Source organism: Accipiter gentilis, chromosome 2 (genome assembly GCF_929443795.1).
Source record: "Accipiter gentilis chromosome 2, bAccGen1.1, whole genome shotgun sequence".
NCBI classification, from domain to species: Eukaryota; Metazoa; Chordata; class Aves; order Accipitriformes; family Accipitridae; genus Astur; species Astur gentilis.
Window position 1 is genome coordinate 15,534,787 of NC_064881.1, and position 23,510 is coordinate 15,558,296.

At 39.8% G+C, this 23,510-nt stretch overlaps 1 long non-coding RNA gene across 2 annotated transcripts; it reads right to left on the reverse strand.

The window, feature by feature from the left end:
- Positions 1-3,808: 3,808 nt before the first annotated feature.
- Positions 3,809-23,446, reverse strand: LOC126046700 (uncharacterized). 2 transcript variants are annotated; one of them, XR_007508393.1, is made up of 3 exons: positions 23,430-23,446; positions 22,418-22,450; positions 3,809-5,467 (listed from the first exon to the last, which is right to left on the reverse strand). It is a non-coding gene; the product is annotated as an uncharacterized LOC126046700 (long non-coding RNA). The 2 variants fall into 2 exon arrangements; XR_007508392.1 differs by lacking the exon at positions 23,430-23,446 and adding an exon at positions 22,562-23,020.
- Between the last annotated feature and the right edge of the window lie 64 nt (positions 23,447-23,510).

Sequence of the window (23,510 nt, forward strand, 5' to 3'; positions counted from 1 at the left end):
CTTAAGAGAGCTCCTCCTATCTCTGACAGTGAAGATGTGATATCATCAGGGCTTCGTACAGAGGAGCCAACGTGTCAAATGCTTGACCCTTCACCAGAGCAATTAAGACCTGTTGCAAGATGAGGCTTGTATGTAAAGTTTATGTTTTGTTTGATTACACCTGGAAAAGAGCTCAAGTACCTGAAAGCTCTGTCTAAATAAAATATGCCTGTTTGTAAACTTCGCCTTTTTTTGTGTCCTTGGACCACAATGATTACTGCTACAACAAAGACTTGAAATTGTGGCAGTATCTCTTAGATGTTCCCTTTTGGTGTATTCCTGTGACAAACAGAATTTTCCCAGGTAGCTGGAATTTGCACTCTTTCAGCAGAAGCTTTACATCTGTGTAAAACCCACATCATACTTTAACAGGTCTTCTGCGGTAAGTGTTCAAGAGTTGTGTAGGAAATTATCTTAGATTGACTGTAAAATATACATGTACCTGTGCTCCTTTCTTTTATAGGACACTACAAAAAACCATAAAAAGGTTTTGAGTTTCAACCCTACAGTAGCATTTGTATGTTCTTTCTGTGACTCATATGCATAAATAGAAGGACTTTGTCTTTCACGCACATGCATTTAAGTAGCATTAGTACACAAATTTCAACAGGATCAAGATTAGGAGTTTAACTTTCATAGATGCCGAACACTTAATTTCAGTCACTGAGGACAGCAGGTAGTCAGCATCTCTGTACATTAAGTTCTAGTTAACTTGCTTAAACTTGTGCAGAGAAAGCCATCATGGAATGTTTAATTTTAAGGTCTTTGATTTTTTACTAAGAATTCACACATTTCAAAAGTGTAAATGCAGAGGTATGAGTCAGGAGTTGCTTTACAGGGTGTCAGATGGCTTGCTCTTTCTTCTTGCCTTTCTCCTCAAAGAAGCATACACCAGCTAAAACAAAATAACACTACTCTACCGAAAAAATCTAAGTCCAAATATTTATTCTTCAAGCCTATCACATATTCCAGGGTGGATAGGCATTTGGGAAGAATTATGTTACCATTTATTAACTAGAGAGACATGAAATTGCATGTCACATGGAAAAAATATTATTTATCACTCTGGTATTTATTATGTACAGGTAAAAAAAAAATAGTCCTGTACAAGTGAGTAGACTCCTGTACAAATGCAAGCTTCCAGTGAAATTCAGAGCAGACAGTGAAATCAGTGGGACTCCCGGTTTGTCATGGGAGCCTGTTCACATAAAGTACTTTGGAATATTACTGTGGAAGAAAGAAATCTTTCAAGCTAAGCAAAATTGAATTAAGAACCCATTACTGTGTCTGAAAGCTGAACATATTGTACAGCAAAAAAAAGTGTATAATAGTTGTCATTCTTCTCTGAATCAGTACTGTGGGAATGCCTCAGCATAGCAGTGCTGGAGATGTCAGTCCTTCAATGCAACTGAAACCCTAAGGTGTAACAGGTCTAGTTGTTGCAGTAAATTCTTTCTGATCTTCGTCTGAATTTCTCCATGATCCATCCTTCTTGTTGTCTGTCTGCTCACTGGTGCTGATAGCATTGCTCAAAACTTTGGCAAACCTCTACCTATTGTACTAGGCCTAAAAGCTTACAATATACTGTCTAGCAGGGTTGGTTGGTGAGTCAGCAACTTAGCAATAGCCTTTAAAAGTCTTACTCTATAATATAATTCAGCAATCTCAGCAGACAGTTGATGGTAGGTACGTGGCAGAAAACTTGCCTTTCGTTTATTTGCAAAACCATCTTGGTGTAAAAATAAAGTTTAAAAAAAAAAAAAAAGTGTAGTATAAGCACTGCCTGAGCTTCTACTTAAATTAAATCTAGTTTATTCTGCTTTGTAAGACACTGCAGTCCCTGGTGTGTGAAGAGATGATGAAAAACGTTCATGATCAGGAACTGGCAGGGTAACTCAAGGACTGAGTGAGTGATGAAGGGGAAAGACTTTGATTCTGCTGTCTTGCTGTAGCAAGAGTATGAATCATCTGCACCAAAACATTTGCAGAAGTGATGGTTTATTTACTGCCAGATTTACGGGCATCCCCTCAAAGTCTGGGCACGTCATGGAAGCAATAAGGGCTAGCTAGACCCAGCCCTGTCAAGTGGCTGGGAGAATATGCATTGCACTATATATGTTTAAAGAGAACAAAGACTTGTGTACCTTCCTTAACCCTCATCTCTTCCTCCTTTCAAATAAATCTGTGCCCATACGTATGGGGAAGGATTTACCTATCGGCTGTACATTTAATTAAAGACTTCAGGCTGTAATTTCACCTTTCACAGGTTTCCAACTATCACTTATTTTTAGTTGAAATTTAACTAACTAATTTCATGGGGTTTTCACTGAAGAGCTTCTGTAAACTGGTAGTGAGGAGAAGCCAAAAAAATCCAAACCAGCAAACACAACAGCTCTTCAGCAAATGTCTCGTTATTCCCTGCATCTGTGTGTTTCACAACTTCTGTCTGTGACCATGTGTTTGGTCTGGCTGGCTGTAGTGTCCCTCCCTGGGACCTCTGCTCATAATTTTTTGCTGGTTTTGCAGCTTGTCAACATTTCCACTGTATAAGCACACAAGTGATAAAAGATGCTAACTCAGGTTGCTGGGGCTGACAGCCACTGAAAAGCTGTGAGCAAAATCAACAAGCAAAATCGATAGGGTGAATATTTGTGCATTCACATGCCTTGTCTTTCCCGCATGCATTCCAGCATATGGTTACTGCCTGCAATATAGCTGCAGCAGCAGCGGTCTATGGGTTACGACTTGCTGTAGCAAGTTCCCCTTTCATTTACCTTTAATGCCAATTACTCAGTCAAAGCATGTTGTTTCAAGGTGTAGTTCTCGGCTGCCTTGTACTGAACTTGACTGGATTCTGCAACTACTTTGTCCTGTCAACTTTTTAGTCCTGTTTGTGATATGCAGCAGGATACACAGGGTACTAAATACAAGTCCTGACACAAAAGCATTATCCAGTGCCCCGATTTAACAAATTTTTGCCTGCAAAGATGACTTTAAATGGAGTTTTACTAGACAGGGAATTAGGTGCTGACTCTACACTCTCAAGATGTGCCCATCTCGGAGTTCTGCACTGGAATTGTGCACTAAAAAAGAAAAAAAAACAACAAAAATAAATAACAGTTTTGGCAAATAAGGTGGCACTGCAAAGACTACTGAAAGCAATTTCCAGGGAATTAATTAGTATGTGGTGAACTTTGTTCAATGGAGGTTGTGAAGCTTCAAAGACATTCACCTCCCTCAGAAATCTGTGAAGTTCAAAGATTCTGACTAAAGCAGAATCAGACCTATTGCATGCTTTTCACATGAGAATATATAGCATAGATTCTCTGAGACACTGGTAAAACCATTTGAAAGTTAAAGCCTGTCAATAAAAACTTAATAATGAAAAGGACACCTGCAAATACTGAAAAAAAATTATCCAGGTGCACCATGAACACATTTGGGCATGCAGAAATATAAAAACTAAGTATGCATTACTTCTTTCACTTCCATGCCAGATAATCTGATGCATCTTCCTGTCCTTCTTTTAGTTTTGTGACTACTGTAATACTATATACCTCAGCAAGCTAAATGCAAACTTTTGTTTGGGTCTTGCATTTTATTAGGGTTTAGGTTTTTATTTGGCCTACGCTTTAAATAGATCATCTCTCCTGATGAATTTATGCAGCTGTCATTCTGGTTCTAAATAGCAGTGCTTCTAAATAGGAGAGAATCCAGTATATTATATTGTAAAAGAATGAGAAACACACAACACAGTCATTCTTCCTAAGTTGTTGGAGTTTTATACAAGAATATATTGACATCGTTGGAGTTTTATACAAGAATATGGCTGCACAGATCAATTCGTACAATAAACAGACATTATCCCGTATCTAAAATTACAACTATTGCTTTTACAATGCAGAAAATGCAGTATTGCAATCTATTTTTTTTCCTTCTTGAAAAATATGTTTATAAGTATTTTCTCCTGTGAAACCCAGATTTACTTATTTTTTAAATCATGCTGTTAATCAGTTCTGTTAGTAGATATTTTAACAAGCATTCCTAGGACACATCAAGCCAATTAGATGTGACCAAACCACAATCCTGTTTGAAACAATGGGCATCTTCTCACCTAGACAAGCTTTGGACTGCCAAAAATAAGTACTATAACCATAATCAGGCCACTATAACAAACTGCTGTGTAGAATCTATGCATTGTTTACATTATGCCTGGACTAAACTAATAACTTAAGCCCTCACTTCTCTTTATGTACTAAGCATCAATGCAGCAGGTATTTCCCAGGCCTCGTCCCTACTGCTAAACAGGTTTGTGAGGTGGAGAGGAATATATTGCATTATTGCCTTTTACTCCAAGTGTATAAAAATAATTTACCTTGTCATGATTTAGATACTTGGACAAAAATCAGGCATCAATAAATGCTGTGTCTCTACTGGAACTGTAGGTTCTGTACTCCATAGGTACAGCACTGGCTTCAACTCTCTAGAAATACTCTTTTAAAATATTCTTTTGAGTACGTGAGAAAAACAGCTACTCCTCTATCCTAATTTTCCTTCCACATACTGGATTAAAAACTGGTCTATGCTGCCTCCAGTTGGTACTGTCTCAACACAAAGAAATATTTCAGAAAAGCCATTGACAACCTAATTTTATTTAACACCGGCTTCTCTGTTTCAAGCTGCAGATCAATCGTCTCTACTGAGTTCCATGATGTACTTTTATTGAGCATGTAATAGCGTTGTCCACTGCCTTGATGACATGGGTCATGGGCATCAATATTTTATTTACAAAAGAGCCCTAGTGTGAGAAGTCAAGCTAGAGCCACAGCCTGTGGATAGATTTCCATTCCTTCCTCCTGACACAGTACCCGTCCTGCTGGCTGATCACCTGGAAACAAGATGAGGTAAACCTGGGGGATGAGAAATACTATCCAGTGTGAACCAAGACTAGATGACAGTGCATCTCCTGTCGCACGTTACAGAGCTAATCTAGACTGGAGAATCTTTTACGGGGTAGGCACCGATGTCAGCTTTTCAACACAGCTGCCGCCACTGTCAAAATTTTCTGCCCTTTGCAAGACAGCAAAATTGGGGAGGTCCAGAGAACAACTAGTTTTAAATAAATTTTGTTGACGCCATTTCAGAGGAAATGTGTGGTTTTCAAGAGAGTTCTTCCAGCAGTTGTGTTGAGAAACTACTGTTCAGTGTTGGCTATTGGAAGTTAGCAAGTGACCGGTTTTAGCTGATGAAACCAACGTGGCCTGGTTTCCAGTGGACCTGTGTTTTCAGTTCCTCCACCATCCTCAGCAGAGTAGTGCCAGCTGCCTTCCCTGAGTGGTTTGTTCCTGGAGCCAAGGTTAGACCCTCCGTCGGCCTGAGACGGTGGTGCTGAGCTGGCTGTGACCACCACACGTGCTGACCGGTGAACCTGAGGGGACGAGAGAAGTGAAGATAGCTGAGCTCATGCTGCAGCTCTCAAGGGGAGGCAGAAGGTTGCCCCTGCCCTTTCTCCAATCCTTATACTTTGTAAGGACTTAATACGTTTGGGCCCCTGCCTTTCTGTCAAATGTAGTCACCATTAGCTGTCAGGTTGAAAAGTTATGAGGGGGAGAGACAGGCCAGAGAGTGACTGATGGACAGACAGATGGGCAGGCAATGCGATCACATCTATTTCCTTGAGAAATCAGACCTGTAAGTCTTATGCAAAACTGTGGAATGTATGTTGGTGGGTGGGATTTGCAAAAGCTCCTAAGACCCAGAATGGCAAATTTATTTATGTACCTCATCTTAACTCGGATAAAAGGAGAATTAAGTACCTAAGTAACATTAAAAGTCTAACTTAAATGACTTTAATAGGATTTGCTGTATCACTCAAGTAGCCTTAATCCCACTTGCTGTATTTAAAACGGTAGACGATAGGAGTTTTGGCACTGATTTAGAAGAGTCTATCATTTTATAAAGCTTACATAAAAGCAGTGATAATGCCTGAAAACCTTGAAAAATTTAAAGTTACAACTTCAGATGCCTTAATTCACAATCATTGTCTGAATGGTAAAATATCACTGGGAAAACAAAGCCTTAGATTGGTCCCAAACAGTCAACACTGAAGCAATGTTCCTTCAAATTTTTTACATTGATCCAGGCAAATAAAAAAAATATTGGATTAGAGACCTCCCAGTTAAAACATATGGCATGTCAGAGAAGATGACCAGTGAAATGTTGCAAAGGCACACTCAAGGCAAGCCTCCATTTAGTTTGCATTACTTCTACACGTGAGGTGTGTAGCAAAGAGCTATATGCTATGGTAGATAAGGTGTACTGACACCGTCAAAACCTGTGAGCAAATTCTGCATGATAAATATTTGCAAGAAGGATTGCAGGGGAAAGTGGGCAGAGTGACTACAAATACAAATGTGATACCTGTGTCTGCTGGGCATTGTGAAAGTAAGACTGGTGTGCACCACTATCAAATTTAATTTCTCCTGGTCAAATGGAAAGCAGATTCCATCAGTGGGTCCAACATCCCACCCTCAGTATTTAGTTTTTCCCAGGAAAGTTGCTTTTTAAGAAGACGACTAATTAGTTTTAAATAGTTATTTTTTTAAACTGAGAACGAAGGCTTTTTTATGTTTTTCAAATAACCAATTTAAGCTAGGGATGTAAATAAAACTGTCCAGAGGACAACTATCCATTTACTGCATTCCAAGATTACAAAATTTGCTTTCACATTCTACTGTAAAAACCAAACCCTATGAGAGCATACCGTGTCAAAATATTTGGATTTGGATTTAAAATGTCTGAGGTATATTTAGATATTGCACTTGCAGTGACTAGACAGTCAACATCGGACATTTCAGGAAGAAACTTAATCCAAATTGGTAGATCTCTGTGCAAGCAGATTGGTAGATCTCTGTGAAAGCTTTGAGTTTAAATGAGGAATATTTTTCTGCAAAGAAATGGTTCTGAGTAGTTTTACTGCAATGAATGGCTTGATTTTCAAAAGTGCTTAAACTGGCACAAAGTACCAAATGAGGATAAAGGAATTCAGAAAAATTATAATGTTTATTGAGAAGCTTATCTCTAGGAACTTGCAAAGAAGTTGGGCAGAGACTAAGCAGTGCAAATAGTTTGACCCATTTAAATTCTAAGCATTAGGCCATTATTTGCCCATCTCCCTGACAGTAAAACCAAAGCTAATAAATAACCACATTGCATCATCATTCCTTGCTACCTTCAGGGAAATCCTGTTTACTTTGATCCTTGCCTGCCAAGTGAAACAATATTTGAGTTCTTGAATGACACATGAACTTTAATCCAGGTTGGCAATCACTGAGTATTCACTGGCTCAGCTGAGTTAATAAATGAATTAGGTATTTTTATTCTTGATTTTCTTTAACATTTTTTCAGTGAATTCAACTAAAAAAGAATGATAATGCTGTCTATATTGTCTATACTAATCATATTCAGAGTCTTTATAGTAGCACCATTGAAGGAAGCATACTAGTGCCATTTCTCTCTTCTGTCAATGGTTTCCTTTCTTTCAGTGCATGAAGGCAGCTAGAGGACAGAGCTATCCTTAGACAATGAAATAGTCCTTCCCTGTGATGTCCTTTCAGCTGTCCAGGGAGGGGCACTTAGTATCATATTAGTGAAATTAAAAGAAAGGCACGAGCACAGAAGGACTGAGAAGGTAGCTTCATGATGCGGTTAACCAAACAGAATGCTGTGATTCCTAAAAAATATGTAAGATGAATAATATTATGTATGCACTGATGATATTAGTACTATGGTTGATGTTACTGCATTACCCTTTCCTCTTAGGTTCTGTGCAGACACAGAACAAGTTGGTCCCTGCCCTCAGGCAGCCTGCATATGCATATAAAAAAGGCACAAAAAGACAGGATAAGAAAACAGTGAAACCATACTGGTTGAAACAATACGCCTAAATTATTGCATGTCTGCAACCTAGGCCTTGAGAAGCCTGGAAATATCCCAGACTAGAGTTTCAAGGAGGGACTGAAAGGAGAAAACTCCTTTTCTAGAGCTTTTCCGAACAGTGAGGGCAAAAGGGGGCCTGCACCTAATTCTAACTCACTCCGAAAGAAAAGCTGGTGCCATAGGTTATATGGCAACAGTAAAAAGTGCTTTGATTTGAGGATAAGCATCTTAGGTTTGATGTGATAGAGAAATGGGAGGATAACGATGCACACAGAGAGCTAACACTTTCAGATGTGCACAAAAAGCAATCTTTAGAGCAGCCTCGTGGGTAGGTGTGAGCAGGGCAAGACTGAATTTGACAAGACCAGAAAAAAGTCTCAATAAATGAGACAACCATATCGTGAATGAGAACTCCAGTTTTGTGAGTAGACAAAGAAAATCCTGTCCTGGTCACATTACGCAGAGGGAATTAGTAAAAAAAGAGGTATGAACTAGGGATGAAGATACAGAGGAGCCTGACATGTTCAGGTATAGCCAAAATGAGAGGCAGAGAGATGACAGCTGCCACAGCATCAAAGAGGAGGCAGAGAAGAGCCGGGCTGCGAGGGGGAGACTGTTGGCTTGTCATCCATGAGAGGAAGCCAGGAAGACATACTAGTATTTTAGTTGCCAATGATAAATGTTTTGGAGGTGAGAAGTGGATCTGACAATCCTAAGAGTATGACCAATTGCATAGAAAGAAATGGTATCTGATATGTATCTGAGAAGCCAATATAACCACAAATCGGAGCACATACCGTACTCTATATCAGGACAGTTATTAGTCAACTCTGTGTTGTTGCAAAGGGGTAAGGTATCTCATCTTTGATTTCTAACAGAGTTATTTCCATCTCATATTAGCCTATTTTTAGACTAAGTGGGTAACTGGGTAAAAGGTTTTGCTTCCAAACAAAAATAATATGGTCTTAATGCATATCCCTGGGATGGCCTGTTCCTAACCTCCTTCTATTTGGAGAACCAGCCATTCGCTCCAGCTTTTTGTTTGCTTGTTTGTTTGTTTTCCTTACACATTCAATGTTTAATTTGTAGCAAACCCCATGGTTATTCATCCTCTTTAGTCATCTTCATTCTAGGAGAGACCCTGTTGAAAAACTATAGAAGCTATGCTTTTAGGACATCTTTACCTGCTATTTTACTAGGTTTTAAAAAGCCTGCAAAGCGCTTTTCTTCCCCTTTGCAAAGGCTGTGTTGGTCTGGCTTTCAATCAAGGTATACTTCTGCAGTTCTGTCATCAGACTGACTTCTCTCTAAACTTCCCATTTTCTGTCTTACAGATCACCCAGAAAATGTTTCTAAAACACTGACATTGCTTAGTTGTGTGGAGTTATACCAAAAATGAATTTGGCCTAGTTCAAAACTTATAGCAATTTCAGAACATGGCAGGGAAAAAAAAAAATTTCCTTACTTAACCTAAACATTTTTCTGGTTAGCTTGCATTGGAAAATTTACAAATTAACTGAAGAAAACATCGCTTGTCCTATCTTAGCGCTAAATACTAAAAAAGCTGTATTTTCTTCTTTTCATCCTGAATTATTGCTTTTAGTTCTTTTTACAAGAAATTGTGACAAAGTAACTAAACCACTTGTTTAAACAAGTGAAAATTTACATAATCTTATGCCAGTGAGGTAGAAATTAACTCTTTCCTCTTCCTAGCAGAGGTCCTACCAAGGCGAGTAATATCTATTCAGTGCTTTTCAGGTCTTGAACCTGAATTCTCTCTCTTCAAGTTACATTACAGCTGATAACAATAAGTGCAATGTGAAAGCACAGAGATCAGAGTATGTTCCTTCTGCATCTGGATGCTCTATCCTGAGCCTGGCACAGGGAGTAGCTCTCTCCCTACTTTAAGGACTCACAGAGCCAATGGCTTCTTTCTTGTCTTTCTACTGAGATGACTGCCTACAGTTCTGGCTCTGCCTATGCAGCAGACTCACATCACCATGAACAAATATTTTATCAGTCTCCTCCCAGGAGAATGAAACAGAAGTGGTAAAATACAAATTAGGTTATTAAAAACCCCCGCAAACTTAACAAATATGTTGGCTAATTAAACATTAAAATCAACTGTCCTGGTTTCAGCTGGGGTAGAGTTAATTGTCTTCCTAGTAGCTGGTACAGTGCTGTGTTTTGAGTTCAGTATGAGAAGAATGTTGATAACACACGGATGTTTTCAGTCGTTGGTCAGTAGTGTTTAGTCTAAAGTCAAGGATTTTTCAGCTTCTCATGGTCAGCCAGCAAGAAGGCTGGAGGGGCACAAGAAGTTGGCACAGGACAGAGCCAGGGCAGCTGACCCAAACTGGCCAACGGGGTATTCCATACTGCGTGATGTCACGTCCAGTATATAAACTGGGGGGATTGGGGCTGGGAGGAATTGCCGCTCAGGCACTAACTGGGTGTCAGTTGGCAGGTGGTGAGCAATTGCATTGTTCATCACTTGTATATTACAATCCTTTTATTATTATTATTATTGTAATTTTATTATCATTATTATCATTATTAGTTTCTTCTTTTCTGTTCTATTAAACTGTTCTTATCTCAACCCACGAGTTTTACTTATTTTCCCGATTTTCTCCCCCATCCCACTGGTGGGGAGTGAGTGAGCAGCTGCATGGTGCTTAGTTGCTGGCTGGGGTTAAACCACAACATCAACTAACCCAATCAACCCAAATGTGACTTCTGGTTTAAAGGAAAGACTTTAATTTTTGGCATTATACATACTGAAAAATGAAGATACTCAGATACAGAACTAAAAGTGGTGTTAAACTTTAGCAGCAACAACAAACTGGGGAAAGAAAATAGTATATATATAAAACGTGTATCTATTTCAGAACTACAATAACAAAGAAAAAGAAAAGGGGGAAGGCTTTGAACTGTCAACTTCATATTAATTGAGGGTTGTGCTAACATTTTCTAATCTGCATATTTCAGATTACTGATATCAGCATTATTCCAAGATGTATTGCAGATAATCAAGCCTATTTTTTCATGTTCTATAAATCATCTTTGCACATAGTGCTGAGTTTATGATTAATTTCTTCTCTATATCTTTCCAGTGACCCAAATCCTTCTTTTTTTGTCTCAGATCAATATCCTTAGGCTGTTTCTTTATAGACTATATTTTAAACATGAAAAATACCTGACATGATGTGGGCATACTAGGGGTGAAAGATTAGCCTCTCAAGTACCTCACGCTAGTTTATGTATCTTACTCTGCTTCCCACCCTTGTGGTGAAAAGAGCCTTTGTGTATTGGCCATGAGCAAAACAGACTTTGTTACACCTAAATGACATATTACATTTGATTGCAGTGCACTTATCAATAACTAGGTCTGAATTTTCTGGGTTTACATGTGCCCCCTTTAGAGACTTTTATAATAGACTATTTAGAGTCTCTTCCACTGGCAATTCACGCGTGCTTTTCTTCATACGCTGCCTCATTTTTTTCTATGAATAACAGAAGCCTGGCTTACTCTAAATTTGTCCTGTGTCTCTTACACTATTCCAGCTGTGGTTACTTCCAATTTCCTAATCCTCAATAGCTGCTAGTGCAGCACCTCTGATTCCTGCCCAGCCCTCAGTATTACCTTCACGTTCCCACTGGGCTCCCCCACTTCAGTTCTCCAGCTCCCTCACCCCAAACCTGAAGCCCTCCTAGACCTGCCCTGGCAGTCAGAGCCCTCTCGGGGGTCTCATCCTTGCTGGCCTACTTCTCAGGCAAAACTTGCACGAGCTGTGCGAGTGTCAGCACTGCATGGGTGCAGCCTGGGCAGCTGCCCTCAGCCACCTGCCTGCCACCACAGGCAAGCAAAAAGGAGAGGAACAAGTTCATCGTGTTCCTCCCCTCTCCTCCGTCTATCCCCCGCTTGCCATAGGGGTCAGAGGAGTTTGCTCTCCTGGGGTCTGCAAAGAACCGAGAAATGCCTTTTGAGGGCCTCTCTCCTCAAAACCACCTGCCAAGTGAAGCCTGGATCACCAGAATTTCACCTTCAAGGCAGAGGGAGGGGAAACTGGAGTAGCCTGAGGGCTGAAGGTGTCACAGCTTCTCCTGGCAGCTGGCAGGGCTCCAGAGCTCCCACCAGGGTGCTGGGCAGGTGTTGGACAGGACTAACACCCACCCTCTTTGATAGAGAAGCAATGCCAGGGAGAAATAATTATGCCAGAAGCTTTTACTGTCAGATTGAAAGGCAGGGGAATTATCAGGCAACTGACTGGTGCATAGCTGACCAAGAAGTCTGTAGTGGCTGTGCTTTTTTTAAAGCTCTGAAGTAGTTGATTTACAATAGAAAGAGTGATTGCACAGCAAATGGCTAGAGAATGCACAGCAAATGGCTAGAGAATAACCAGAGAAAACAAGCCTTGGTCTCCACGAGGAATTTGGCACAGTGTCCGTAATTCATACCTGCATAACTGGCCATACGTGCCTTCCTACCCCTTCCCTGGCCACATGCAGTAACATCGCAACAGTCTTCCTTCATTTCTGGTTGGAAGTTAAACTTCTTCCAGAACTGATGAAGCACTTGGGTAATGCCAAGCTTCACCTTTAGCTAATATATTTAAAGAACTACTTATCCAAATCACGTTGAGTATGGACATAAACTTTTTATTCAAGTGCCAAAATTACTAATGGAAAATGATCTATTTTGAGAATACCAGAGGTGAAGAAACACTGAAATTTATAATGGACAGCAGTACATCTCCACAATGGTGAACACCTAGTTTTATTTCTGAAACAGAAAACTCAGTTTTGGAAAAGGAGGAACCCAAGCACTTGGATAGCAATCTTATTCCTGTTGCCAAGAATATTCCTGTTGGAGTTTTGACTAATGAAATACAGTTTAATATTTCACCGCCACAATAAATTCCAGTTGCCCCTAGATTTCTGAGATGGGCTTGGCAATCCTGGGCGAGGGGGTCACATCGGGGTAGCTTATTTCAAGCACCACCTAGTGGATCTGTTTAAAAGACACCAAACCCAACCAACCAAAAAAAACAATTAGCAAAATATTTTAGCTTTTAAAGGTAGGAATGGCAGCTGTCAGTCCCCCCTCTTTAAATGTTGCTATTTGATTGCTTTTTAATAGCAAGTCACAACAGCTACGAAAAACATTAAATTAATAAAGGGGAAAAAATACTAGTCTGTTGAGCTGTTCCATGTACAAAATGTGGCTCTTACTGAGCCTCAGCATAGGACATTCTCTTCCCAACTCATTAGCCCCCAAAAACATTAAGAGATAAGTCTTTTAATGATCAGAATTTCCAGAGTAATAGGCAAATTAACTTCTGCTTTTAAATGAAAACAAATGAGAGAAAGACTGAGATGTCATGACTTTAATAATGACAAATAACTAACCAAAGAAAGGAGCTACCTCTAATCTTGTTCACTGGACAGTAAAATGTGGCTATATAATTGTATAAATATATAATTGAAAAAATGTAGTATATTATGCTTAGGGACACTTGACAGGCCTACTGTCTGAGCAATTTCCTAAAACAAAATTAATATAACATGAATTAATACAATAAGTTTATTAATACTTTTATTGTTTCTGTTGATTTAATTTAAGCATGGAGGGATGGTTACTTATTTTAAATTCTGTGTTTGATCTGAGCATTGCATCATAGCATACATAACTCATGCATTAAATATTACCTATGAAGAACATTTTTCAGCAAGACTTCAGACTGTTGCACAAAACAGATTTGATTGAAAATATTAAAATATTGAGATCTTTAAAGTGATGGGTTGTCAGCCTAAAGTAAATTGAGTTTGTCCTGACTCAGGACTGGGACCAAATCTTGAGCACCTCAGTACCTGTGCCTTGTCTAATTAGGGGGCTAGCCAGTGCAGACCTTGTAATTAAGATTAGGGAATAGAGATGGCCACGGTCAGCTAACTAAAATATAAAATAGAAAGAATACTGTGAAGTGTCATTAGAAAACAATAAAAGAAAGTACTGTAATGCCAGAATCGGCATAACTATTTATGAGACACAGTTAGTGATGGCCGAAAGATCAAAATGGTGGCAAACAAATTAGTGAAAGAACTGAAAGCAGAAAGCAACACGAAGAAAAAATAATCCTGAGCTCTCCACTCTAGAGACACTTTTGAGTGGACTAGAATTAATGGTGTTGATCCAGCTGCTGATCAGAAATTTGATTACATAGGTTAACGGAAAACCTCAAAAAACTGGACAGCTTCTGTGTCTGGAATGAACTATAAGGTTGTAGAAAGGATTGTGTATCTCTCTCTGATGAGGTTATTAGAATAAAAATGGATTCACAATAGCCAATGGGTTTTGGATTCCATCATGCAATTATTTCAGTCAGATGTACTTGAAATTTATTTATTCAGTTAATCTATATTTAGAAAAAAAAAAAGCTCTTAGTTCTAACTTTTATATATTGTACATTGAAAGTATTTTCCACCCATTTTATGCTAAAATCACAGTCTAGATTTAACTTGCTATTTTACAATAAGGCACGACTGCAAATAGATCAATTCTTACAAGGAACAGAGAGCTACAAGTACTGATAAAGAACAGACATTTTGTCATTAATGAGGAAATGTAGTTACTTTTAGTTGACTGAATGGAAATCACCAAAGTACTATGTACTAATTATTGCAAATTTTTATGTTACCCAAGTTATTTTGGTCTGTATGTAGTAGATTGCAAGAGATCTCTGCTTTGAAACAGAAATTAAGTTGCACTCTTCCTACAAATAACAATCGGGGAATCATACTTTGGTGCTTATTCACGGTATTCTTCTGTAAATATTTGAATATTAAAAAAATATAAATAACATACTTATTTTGTGTCTAAGCATATAAATAATTTTATACTGGGGATGCTGAGTGGCTATGCTGACAAAGTAGGTGTAGGGCTTACATACTTCAAAGAAAACAAAACTTTCTCCTTCTCCAGATTTGTACTAAATATTTTAAAGTGACGCAAATACAAAATGTCAAATGTTCTGATTCATAGATCTTCTTCTCTCACATACTGTGGTCAAGGAAATAGTCAAATGGAGAAATTAACTAAATTCTATCAGCCTTTGGTGATTAATTCTTTTTATTATCATACTGATACAAGGGTGGGTGGCTGGATTTTGTGCTTGCAAAGGTAAATTGTAATGCTGGTTTAGCAGTGCAGACCTAACACATAACATAAATCATAAAGCTGCATTATGCAGCTTCTTTATTTTTGTGGGTTGAATTCAGCTTGTTGTCAATGGGCACAATCCCTCTGACACTGTACACTGATACCAGGTACCCTCTTGCATTGCTCAGGGAGAATGGATGTACATCTTTTTTCCTGTTTTTTTGTTCAGTGAGAGACCATGGCACTTGAATTACACAGAGAAAAATGGCAGCCTTTCTAGTCAGTCAGAACTGTGCTTCCAAGGACGCAGAAACTCTGGCTTATATCCAGATCAGGATTTAATAACAAGACTCCAGCAGCCCAGGAGGTAGATGCTTTTAAGGAGATAGGTGCAGCATGTCACCCAAGGACAAAGAAAGTTACCATAGTTCATTGTAGAAAATTTTGATTCTAAAAAGGTGATTCTGAACACTAATGTATTTCTTAAAGATGGCAATACAATCTACATAATCATGCATAATGTTATGATACAAAGTGATTTATATAAAATTAGCATATACCTTAGCAGAGGAACATCATACAGATGCAAAAAAAGATAATTACTGTAGATATCATTAAGACAAACGTCTTTCAGGAACACAGTTCTTGACTTACTGCCTTATTGCATCCTTACTTAGTGGGGGTTTGTTCAACTTTCTTGGCAAAAACGAAATGTGGAGAAATAACACAAAATATAAAACTATGGCCTGAAAAATACTGCTTCTGATAGGAATCATACCATACTGGTTTAAATTATGGAGCACAATGGAGATTTAGGTATGTGGTGTAGACATTAAACATTCACATAAATAACAAATTTTAACAACATCCTATAATTATATGAAGGGTTTAAGAACATTAACAGGGGACTCCTGCATAGACATACATGTATAGATAGCAGAGTCTAGACATAGGTACAGGGTTTGGGGAGAGGGATGGCTTTAACTTTCTCAGGATCTGTCAGAGCAAGCTAGCTTGGAGGTAGCATTGGAGATAGCCTTTCAGTTCCTCCTCTTCTGGTTAGCAGCTAACAACTCCTGCAACATTATGCTATGCAACTTTTGAATGTAACCACTAACAAACTGCATAGCAAAAAAGTATCTAGGAAAAAAATGGAAGCATCACTGACAATAGGATTTTAGAAAGTTTTGTAGGGTTATAAAACTGCTAAAAATTTTCCAAGTTTGGAAATCAGATTAATGGAGTGGGATGTGGAATGGATGCTGGGAGCAGAGCCAAAACTCTCATTCTACCAAAGAGCAAACTTTCAGGACTTCTTGAGCAAGAATGGAAAACACAGAATCCTGTGAAAGAGACATGAGATTCTTCCATTAAAAAAAAAAAAAAAAAAAAAAAAGTTTTAGGGGGAAAAAGAAAAATAGGACACGCCTGTGACACAACAAGAGCCAGGCAGTAAACATATTTCATTTATCTAATGAACTAGTCAGAGTGCAGGAGTCAAAAGGCTGTAGTCACATGCTGAACATGACTTCAGAAAGGTTTACAGGCATTTTCCACCAGGCTGAACAGAAAAATATTAATAAGGTGGTAGAACAGTGTATCCTTTCCATAATCTATTTAATCTTTTTTTCCAAAATAAGTGCCAGATTTATGGAATGGGTCACTGTCTCGGCAAATGCACACCATGTCTCTTTGATATAATGAACTTTGTTTTAATTACAAAGATATTCTTGAATCTAATGCCAGAGGTGGGAATCACATAGCTTGTTTTTGAAATAATTATGAAATCCAGTTCATGACGATTTTTCTTAAACATCAGGAAAATTATAAACTTAAATTAAAATTAAAGAATAGCATTCAGTGCATATTGTCAGGCAAGCAGCTTACCATCTGAGGCTTAGAACCTAAAATGCTGTCTTCATGTGTATTTACCTACAGCTCAGCAAAGCCAAATCTTGAAACAGGAAAGAAACACGTAAGCAGCTGTGCTGGAGTAGAAATATCACAGGCTAAATGGAACTGGAGAAGCTTTTCTTACTACAGGTCACCTAAAAATATTAGGACAAACCATAAGGTATCCAAGCACTGTCTGTACAATAGTTCCACGCTTTTTCTGGTTTGGCGTATGAAATAACTTGAAACAGGGTGGGAACAGGCCATGGGCTGTTGTCTACAGTGTATTATAAGAAGAGTGTTGCTACTTGCAGGAGTGTGTGTTTTAAAGCCACATGCAGGAATTTCTGCTTTTTTAAAATTAGAAAATTGTTGGGTTTCCCAGATGTTATGTAGTTTGCTAATGAACTGGGAAAAGTATGGTCTTAAAAGTAGTATGATGTGGACCAGAAGTACCCCAGCTATATAAACTATGGCCACTGGTAGTCTCCTCTAGCACAGTGTTTGATTGTTACCCTACCTTCTGAGTTGTAGTCAGCATGATGGCATAACTGACCTTCAAACATGCAGTTATGATGAGCAACGTTGTACACCAAAAGGGAGATTGCTCTATGTGATTAGAAGCAAAGGCAGCAAGAGACATTTGTTTTACACAAAATATGAGCGAAATTCAGATTAAAATTAAACTGATGGACAGAGAGGGTTTAATGGAGAGAATGTAAGAAATAAAGGGTATGTATATTTTTTTTTAAGATGCCTGCCTAAGAACTATTGAGAGAAGATCTGTCAGCAACTAATCATAGCTGTGGAGCCACCCTATTGTGATATTTGACTACATGCTCCCTTAAGCCAAATAGTTACCACACACTGTTATCCAATATACTAATACTTTACATTAGCACATATCTGGAGAAAGCTTGCCAGTGTGGAAAGCTTCTGTCTTACCTCATGCTCCCAGATAACGAAGCCCACCAAAAATAACACACTAGATAACAAAGGAAATAAAATCAAAGTATCTAGAAGGTGAAATCATTGTTGTTTTAAAGACAGCATGCACTAATTTAGCTGTTTAACCCTGTCACAGGGTTAGCTACGAACTATTACATTCTATTTAATTGTCCATCAATTATAATTTTATTCTATGATTATTTAGTCTTTCATACAATTTTGCCGTTCTTTCAGTGTTTTCCTCCAAACTCTTTCATAAGTGCAAGCCTGTATTTCCTCATTCCCAAGAAATGCATCAACAACATTAACATATCACACAACTTTATTACCCTTTTATGGTGAGTGTATTTTCCAGAATGCCTGTTGGATATTTTGAAATTTCCTGTACCATAGATGCTAATGTACTATTCAAAACTATTCAAACCTTGGAAAAGAAAGCTTGCTGGAATTTGAGACCCGTTTCAGCCTTCAGCATAGGACTGAACTTCACACAGGGTGCAGAGCACGTTAATTACCACTGACTAAATTATATATGATAAGTCTTTACATATTCCTATATTTAATAGCTCAGAACTATTAAATCTCACACACACAGAGGGAAATTGTGTATTTATCTGCAGTTGAGTTCTGTTTTTCACTCGTTTATACCCATGTTATGAGGACTTTTGTTGATGCAGTGATCCTTCATGCCAGATGAAGTTGGGCATCCCAGCCTCTTGACCCCAGAGCCAGGGAGCACAAGAGCAATGCCAAGGTGCTAATAACTTGGGACACTCTGGAAGGCACGTTCCTCAGCAGTGACCTGTACCAGAACTTTGACTTTGTTTCATGAACCATTCACAGACTCTCTCAATCACAGATAATCACAAAAAGGTTGGTTGGTGGGGATATCTGAAGGCTGCCTAGTCCAGTTTACTGCTTGGAGAAGGTGTATCACCAATGCTAGATCATAATCCACTGGTATTTTTTTATATATATATATATATATAGCCAGTAAAAACAGAAGAACACTAGTAGCATGTATTTTCTACTTATTTAACAAGTATTTTCATAATCTTTTTGAGCTGTTAGGCTACACTGAAACAGAGGCATCATGCTATTTACAGTTTGTCTGTTGTCTAGTATTAGTTTGCAAGATTCTTGGGGACGCTTTCTATCTGTAACCAAGACCTGAAAAAGCACCTGTTTTACAGTCCAGTGACAGCCTCTGAGATGTATGAGAAAATAGTGGTTATCTGGACTTGGTCTTTTTTACATTTACTGGCTAAGAAAAGAATCCTCGCTACATTTTCTGAGCGCCTAAGAACTTGCGTCTTAAATCTCAATCATTTTCAAAGAAATTATTACCATAAAGTTTTCCTACTCTTTTAAAATATGTATGTTCTTCTTCTGGTTTTGTCCAGCGAAGCTGAAGGGAAAGCGTATCTCAAAAGGGTAAATGCATTCATCCTTTCGCCTTTTAAGTTTGCCATTAAGTTGGCACAATCACTACGCTGAAAGCAGTAATGGAAAAATCCAAAAGTTTTTGTTGAATGTAACAAGGAAGACTTTGATAAGGAGCTACTGATTTTATAGTTAAACAAAGGGAATTGTCCTCCTTCTGAGCTTTGTTGTAGTCTAGAGCTACATTTCTAGAAGGGCCCCAAGACCCTTTCAGGGTCTTTTTGGTCTGAGTTTCAAATAACCACAAGGAATTGGAGTCCTGAAGAGAATGCTACTGTTGGTTGGTGCTCCCTGTCCAGTAAAGTCCATTTGAAAAACTGCTGGCATAGTGGCTTAGACATAGCTCCATCTGTAGCAACTCTGCAAGTCATGCACAGGGATGATGCAAATCTTCAATATGATAATCTGATGGCAAAGGTTGGTGGAATCAAACTATCGTAGTTCAGATCACAAATTATATTCCTGTACATAACTATTAGATGATGGAAAATTAGAGGGGAAAAAAGAGAGGCCTAAAAGCATTTTGAAAAATGAACCATATGTATTTCCAAAGTCTCTAGAGCCACATAAGGCCAGAACCTGAACTATAATGTTACAGACCTAATTGCCAAGAAGCATTCCAGCAAGTCCTCAGAGGCCTGCATTATTCCCCATCTGCGCTCTCCCCTCTTGCTCTCCCCTATTCCAGTCTTGCGAGACCCCACCAGGAGTACTGCATTCAGCTCTGGGGCACCCAACAGAAGAAGAGTTGGAGGGAGTCCAGACGAGGGCCACGAAGATGATCAGAGGGCTGGAGCACCTCTGCTGTGAAGACAGGCTGAGAGAGTTGGGGTTGTTCAGCCTAGAGAAGAGAAGGCTCCGGGGAGACCTTATAGCAGCCTTCCAGTACTTAAAGGGGGCTTACAGAAAAGATGGGGAGGGACTCTTTATCAGGAAGTGTAGTGATAGGACAAGGGCTAACAGTTTTAAACTGAAAGCGGGTAGATTTAGATTAGATATTAGGAAAAAATTCTTTACTGTGAGGGTGGTGAGGCACTGGAACAGGTTGCCCAGAGAGGCTGTGGATAAGCCCTCCTTGGAAGTGTTCAAGTACAGGCTGGATAGGACTTTGAGCAACCTGGTCTAGTGGAAGGTATCCCTGCCCATGGCAGGAGGGTTGGAACTAGATGATCTTTAAGGTCCGTTCCAATGCAAACCATTCCATGACTCTATGATTCTAAAAAGGTTCATTTGAGCCTAAGGCTTTGCAAAGCTTGCAATGCAGACTGGAATCCTGCTGAACTTGCACCTTCTTTAAGGATAATTTTCACTCTACCACGTTCCTAATGGTATAGATAAGAAGGAACAATGTAGAATCACTTCTTAGCACAGACACCAACATTATAAAAAACTGGAAATATTTGCAGCACATTGGATTTTTGTCACACAAATCACAGCAATCTTTACAAAATGAATTTAAAATTCCTATTGCTTTTATTTATTCCACAACTACATTGCATATTCAACTGGACAGATGCTATAAAGTCACTAGGGGCCAGCACTTTCTCAAAGGCAATCCAGTACTTCTATAAAATCAGCAATGTTTAAACCCCCAAACATTCAAAGCCAACTGTCAACCTCACAAAATTAATGCCATTGGGTCAAAACCAATGGGATCTTAAACAAATAATAAACTTGAGTTCTCCTTTCCTGACACTCATTTTCAAAGTTCTTGGCTGCTTACTTTCAAGACTTCTTTCTCCAAAAAGGAGGGCCAAGAACCATTTAAAAAAATGGCACTCTAATGTCATTTTATGATTCCAAAGATAGGGGGTTAAAAACCATACACTTCCTAGGTCTCGGGATAAAATCCTGAGAACTGGCAAGGTGCTATAAACCAGATGGTTTAAAGCCCATTGTTTCATTGGCCCAGATTCCCTAATGGACTTATGTGGCAGATTCTTATCAAGTGTTTCTGATGTCAAATTTAGGTGTCTAAGACCCAAGATCAAAACTGAAATTTTCAATGCCATATTCAGCATGTAACTTTGTGGGACTTACCTATGGCCAGTAGTCCCTGTGACCTAAGAAATGCTGAAATCTGCATTCTCTCCTTAGTGGGAAGAGATTAGAACCCACATTTCTCATGGCAGTATTCTCATCACACTAAAACGTGTTCTGGGGTTGCAGTTATTTCACTGCGGTTAAATGAAGTTAAGGATAGAAGATGCCAGGAAAACAAAAAACAAACAAACTCCCCAACAAACCAAAGGTAGAAATTAATGTCTAGCTTATTGGTAAGGAGACTATCTAATGTGGGCACTCTTTCCACATAAATGCCTGTGCTCTGTTTGACTCACTTTTACTTTTCCTCTGCCTACTCAATCTTTATTTTTTTGTATGCAAACTAGAACCACTTCACCAAGAAGTAAGAATCCCCTCGTGCCATAGCTGTCTATGGAGTAGGAGAACAAGAAAAAAGAAATATGACTTGAAAGACTGAATCTAAGGGTCTACTTTGTAACTGTGGTGCTACAGAGGTGGGCGTGCAGCCTTACTTGCTCTGATAGTGTTTAAAGGTGTCCTATCCAAAGTTAAGTCTGCAGATCTACTAAAGGTCAACTAGTTCACCCAGGTGTCATAAGATCAACTTTCCTTGCCAGCCACAGTTTAAATCCATCATATTTTGTCCTCTTTGAAGGGACAGAAGTTTGATAACTTTTTTTATGCATAAAAATATTTGATTACTTTCTTTGTACCTTCTCCTTCTAGAACAACCAAGGCCATTTCTTTCAATCTTGTCTTTTAGACCTTGTTGCTTCCCTCTGGACTCTTAACATGTTTCTTGATAAGTGGTTGTCAAAATTACAGGCTGCGCTATAACAGAGTAAATGAGCGCTCTGCAAGTGTTACCTACATCAACTTGGGGTAACTTCCAGTATGAAGTTCAGTTTTTGACTATAGTACAAAATGATTATCCACTATAACCTGATGTTTTCATCCAGAACTGTTACTTACCCACTTATTTCCCAGGATCACTTTGTGCAATTGCTATTTAAAAAAAAAAAAAAAGAAAAAAAGGACATCCATCACTTTGTGAAGAAAAAAACACGCGCACAGAGTTTCAAAAGGCACTTAAACTAAATGTCTTGAGGGATGTACCTTCTCATTGCCCTGACAGGTGTGTTTACACAAGTGGCATTGGACTTGAGGCATTCTCTCCTCAAAACTCTAAGCAGCATATTAACTCTGATGCTGACTTTTGAGATTCAAGCTTATAAATACTCAATTCTCCCGTGGTCACAGCTTTTATTGACAGCTGCTACTTGAAGCCCCTATAGAGCTGCTGAACTTGTGTTTACACTGATTAAGGCCTGCGTACTTCATTAACGATGGAGGTGAAAGCAGCTATATACAAAAAATGCGCCCGACGAACCACTGTTCGCTCTCCCACCACACCTGTACCAAAGCCCTGACTTCCAAGCGGAGGCCAGCGACAGGGCTAAGCGGACAAGGGCTGCGCGATAAACGTGACAAGCAGGTAACGCCGCCACCCACGAGCTTGCCCGGCCTCCAGCCCCAGGCCGGGCCCTGCGGCAACGCCGACCCCCCCCCCCCCCCCCCCCCAAGGCCGCCGCCCGTAGCCCCGAGCGGAGGTGCCGCGGAGGAGGCAGCAGGGCCCCCTCTGCCCGCGGCAGCGCCCAAGAAGAAGACGGCGGGCAGGGGCAAGGGCGGCGGCAGCGGCGGGAGGACCGCTCGGGCCCGGGTCCGGGCCCGCACCCACCGCAGGCCGTAACGGTCACTAACGGCCGCTAACCGCACCCAGGCTGGGACCCCTCACAGCACTGCCAGCCTCAGCCCCGCCGCCACCGCCGCCTAGCCTACCGTGCACGCCCTCCTTCCTCCGTCCTCCCTCCCTCCTTCCTTTCCCCCCCCCGCCGCCACACGTGAAGCGGAGCGGAGGCGATTAACGTTATTTATCGCCCCCTCCCCGCGCACTCCTCTGCGCTCCCCCTCCGAGCATGCGCACCCGTGGCTGCCGGGGCGGGGGGTGGGGGGGTGTGGGGGAGAGAGCACCGACTCCTTCCGCCTGCGCCCCACCGCGCGCACG